This window comes from Arachis stenosperma, chromosome 10 (assembly GCF_014773155.1).
Source record: "Arachis stenosperma cultivar V10309 chromosome 10, arast.V10309.gnm1.PFL2, whole genome shotgun sequence".
Taxonomy (NCBI): domain Eukaryota; kingdom Viridiplantae; phylum Streptophyta; class Magnoliopsida; order Fabales; family Fabaceae; genus Arachis; species Arachis stenosperma.
The window spans coordinates 83,805,164-83,809,382 of NC_080386.1; the positions used below are offsets into that span (position 1 = coordinate 83,805,164).

General features: G+C 38.5%; 1 non-coding gene across 1 annotated transcript; it reads left to right on the plus strand.

Moving 5' to 3' along the window:
* Positions 1-582: 582 nt before the first annotated feature.
* On the plus strand, positions 583-690 carry LOC130959496 (small nucleolar RNA R71). Its single transcript, XR_009078572.1, has one exon. It is a non-coding gene; the product is annotated as a small nucleolar RNA R71 (small nucleolar RNA).
* Positions 691-4,219: the final 3,529 nt, after the last annotated feature.

Sequence of the window (4,219 nt, forward strand, 5' to 3'; positions counted from 1 at the left end):
GGTTGCTAAGTCAGAGGGGTTCTGCTTAGGATTCTCTGTCTGTTGCTGAGAAGATGATGGAAAAGGTTTGCCATTGTTAAACCTGTTTCTTCCACCATTATTATTGAAACCTTGTTGAGGTCTCTCTTGATTCTTCCATGAGAGATTTGGGTGATTTCTCCATGAAGAATTATAGGTGTTACCATAGGGTTCTCCTAGGTAATTCACCTCTTCCATTGAAGGGTTCTCAGGATCATAAGCTTCTTCCTCAGATGAAGCCTCCTTAGTACTACTTGGTGCATTTTGCATTCCAGACAGACTTTGAGAAATCAAATTGACTTGTTGAGTCAATATCTTGTTCTGAGCCAAAATGGCATTCAGAGTGTCAATCTCAAGAACTCCTTTCTTCTGACTTGTCCCATTGTTCACAGGATTTCTCTCAGAAGTGTACATGAATTGGTTATTTGCAACCATTTCAATGAGCTCTTGAGCTTCTGTAGGCGTCTTCTTCAGATGAAGAGATCCTCCAGCAGAGCTATCCAAAGACATCTTGGATAGTTCAGAGAGACCATCATAGAAAATACCTATGATGCTCCATTCAGAAAGCATGTCAGAAGGACATTTTCTGATTAATTGTTTGTATCTTTCCCAAGCTTCATAGAGGGATTCTCCATCCTTCTGTCTGAAGGTTTGGACTTCCACTCTAAGCTTACTCCATCTTTGTGGTGGAAAGAACTTTGCCAAGAAGGCATTGACTAGCTTTTCCCAAGAGTCCAGACTTTCTTTAGGTTGAGAGTCCAAACATATCCTAGCTCTGTCTCTTACAGCAAAAGGGAATAGCATCAGTCTATAGACCTCAGGGTCAACCCCATTAGTCTTGACTGTGTCACAGATTTGCAAGAACTCAGCTAAAAACTGATGAGGATCTTCCATTGGAAGTCCATGGAACTTGCAATTCTGTTGCATTAGAGAAACTAATTGAGGCTTAAGCTCAAAGTTGTTTGCTCCAATGGCAGGGATAGAGATGCTTCTCCCATAAAAATCAGGAGTAGGTGCAGTAAAGTCACCCAGCACCTTCCTTGCATTGTTTGCATTATTGTTGTTTTCGGCTGCCATGTCTTCTTCTTCTTTGAAGAATTCGGTCAGGTCCTCTAAAGAGAGTTGTGCTTTGGCTTCTCTTAGCTTTCTCTTCAAGGTCCTTTCGGGTTCAGGGTCAGCTTCAACAAGAATGCCTTTGTCTCTGCTCCTGCTCATATGAAAGAGAAGAGAACAAGAAAATGTGGAATCCTCTATGTCACAGTATAGAGATTCCTTGAGGTGTCAGAGGAAAAGAGAAATAGAAGAAGAAGGAGAAGAAAAATTCGAACTTTACTTAGATAGGGTTCAAATTGTGCATTGAGAAGGAGTGGTACTCCATAAATAGAAGGATGTGAGAAGGAGGGAAGTAATTTTTTTTTGAAAATTAATTAAAATATTTTGAAAACATTTTTGAAAAACATTAATTGATTTTCGAAAATAAAAGTTGAAAAGAAATCAAGTGATTTTTGAAAAAGATTTGAAATTAGAAATCAAAAAGATATGATTGAAAACTTATTTTGAAAAAGATGTAGTTAAGAAGATATGATTGGTTTTAAAAAGATGTGATTGAAAAGATATGATTTGAAAACAGTTTTAAAAAAAAGATATGATTTGAAAAACATTTTAAAAAGATTTGATTTTAAAAATAAAAAAAAATTAATGACTTGCCTAACAAGAAAAGATATGATTCAAACATAAAACCTTCCTCAACAGAAAAGGCAACAATCTTGAAATTTTGAATCAAATCATTAATTGTTAGTAAGTATCTTTGAAAAAGGAAAGAAATTGATTTTGGAAACATTTGATTGAAAAGATATGATTTGAAAAAGATTTGGTTTTGAAAAACTTTGGAAACTTGAAAAAAAAAATTGATTTGAAAACAAAATCTTCCCCCTAGCACCATCCTGGCGTTAAACGCCCAGAATGGTATCCATTCTGGCGTTTAACGCCCAAAATGCACCCTTTTTGGGCGTTAAACGCCCAACCAGGTACCCTGGCTGGCGTTTAAACGCCAGTCTGCCTTCTTCACTGGGCATTTTCGAATGCCCAGCTTTTTCTGTATAATTCCTCTGCAGTATGTTCTGAATCTTCAATTCTCTGTATTATTGACTTGCAAAGACACAAATAAAAAATATTTTTGGATTTTTAATAATCAAAATGCAACAAGAATCAAATAACAATGCATGCAAGATACCAAACTTAGCAGTTTGTATACTACTGACACTAATAAGAATGCATATGAGACACATAAACACTCAAGTCAAGAGAATTCAAAGATCAGAGTAAGAAATCATCAAGAATTACTTGAAGATCTTTAAGACACATGAATGAATGCATGCAATTGACATCAAACTTAAGATGAGACACTAGACTCAAGCAAGAAATATTTTTGGTTTTTATGATTTTTTTTTAATTTTTTTGTGTTTTTCGAAAATTAAGTGAAAACATCAAAATTCTTAATGAGATTTCCAGGAATCAGCGCAATGCTAGTCTAAGACTCCGGTCCAGGAATTAGACATGGCTTCACAGCCAGCCAAGCTTTCAAAGAAAGCTTCGGTCCAAAACACTAGACATGGCCAAAGGCCAGCCAAGCCTTAGCAGATCACTGCTCCAAAAGCAAGATCAACAAGCTCTTGTGATGATAAGTTGAAACCTCGGTCCAATGAAATTAGACATGGCTTTACAGCCAGCCAGATTTCAGCAAATCATCATGAAACTCTAGAATTCATCTTCAAGAATTTCGAAAAAAAATAAATGCCTAATCTAAGCAACAAGATGAACCGTCAGTTGTCCATACACAAGAACAATCCCCGGCAACGGCGCCAAAAACTTGGTGCACGAAATTGTGATCAATACTTTTCAAAACATAAACAATCCCTAGTAATGGCTCCAAGGACTTGGTGCTCAATACCATGGCATAAACACAACTTCGCACAACTAACCAGCAAGTGCACTGGGTCGTCCAAGTAATAAACCTTACGCGAGTAAGGGTCAATCCCACGGAGATTGGTGGTATGAAGCAAGCTATGGTCACCTTGTAAATCTCAGTCAGGCAGACTCAAATGGGTATAGTGATGAACGAAAATAACATAAAAGATAAAGATAAAGATAGAGATACTTATGTATATCATTGGTGAGAGCTTCAGATAAGCGTATGAAGATGCCTTCCCTTCCGTCTCTCTGCTTTCTTACTGTCTTCATCCAATCCTTCTTACTCCTTTCCATGGCAAGCTCGTGTAGGGTTTCACCATTGTCAATGGCTACCTCCCATCCTCGCAGTGAAAGCTAATGCTCACGCACTCTGTCACAGTGCGGCCAGTCACCGGTTGGTTCCCTCCCCTACTGGAATAGAATCCCTCTTTTGCGTCTGTCACTAACGCCCAGCAGGTTACAAGTTTGAAGCACGTCACAGTCATTCATTCATTGAATCCTACTCAGAATACCACAGACAAGGTTAGACCTTCCGGATTCTCTTGAATGCCGCCATCAGTTCTTGCCTATACCACGAAGATTTCGGTTAAAGAATCCAAGAGATATTCACTAAGCCTCGTATGCTTGTAGAACAAGAATGGTTGTCAGTCACCTTGTTCATGAGTGAGAATGATGATGAGTGTCAATCATCACCTTCATCAAGTTGAAGAACAAGTGATATCTTGGACAAAGAACAAGCGGAGTTGAATAGAAGAACAATAGTAATTGCATTAATACTCGAGGTATAGCAGAGCTCCACACCTTAATCTATGGTGTGTAGAAACTCCACCGTTGAAAATACATAAGAACAAGGTCTAGGCATGGCCGAATGGCCAGCCTCCCAAAGTGAGTTCAATCATCAAAACATGATCAAAAGACTCTCTATATCTATTACAATAGTAAAAGGTCCTACTTATAGAAAACTAGTAGCCTAAGGTGTACAAAGATGAGTAAATGACATAAAAATCCACTTCCGGGCCCACTTGGTGTGTGCTTGGGCTGAGCAATGAAGCATTTTCGTGTAGAGACTTCTCTTGGAGTTAAACGCCAGCTTTTATGCCAGTTTAGGCGTTTAACTCCCAATTAGGTGCCAGTTCCGGCGTTTAACGCTGGAATTTCTTGAGGTGACTTTGAGCGCCGGTTTGGGCCATCAAATCTTGGGCAAAGTATGGACTATCATATATTGCTGGAA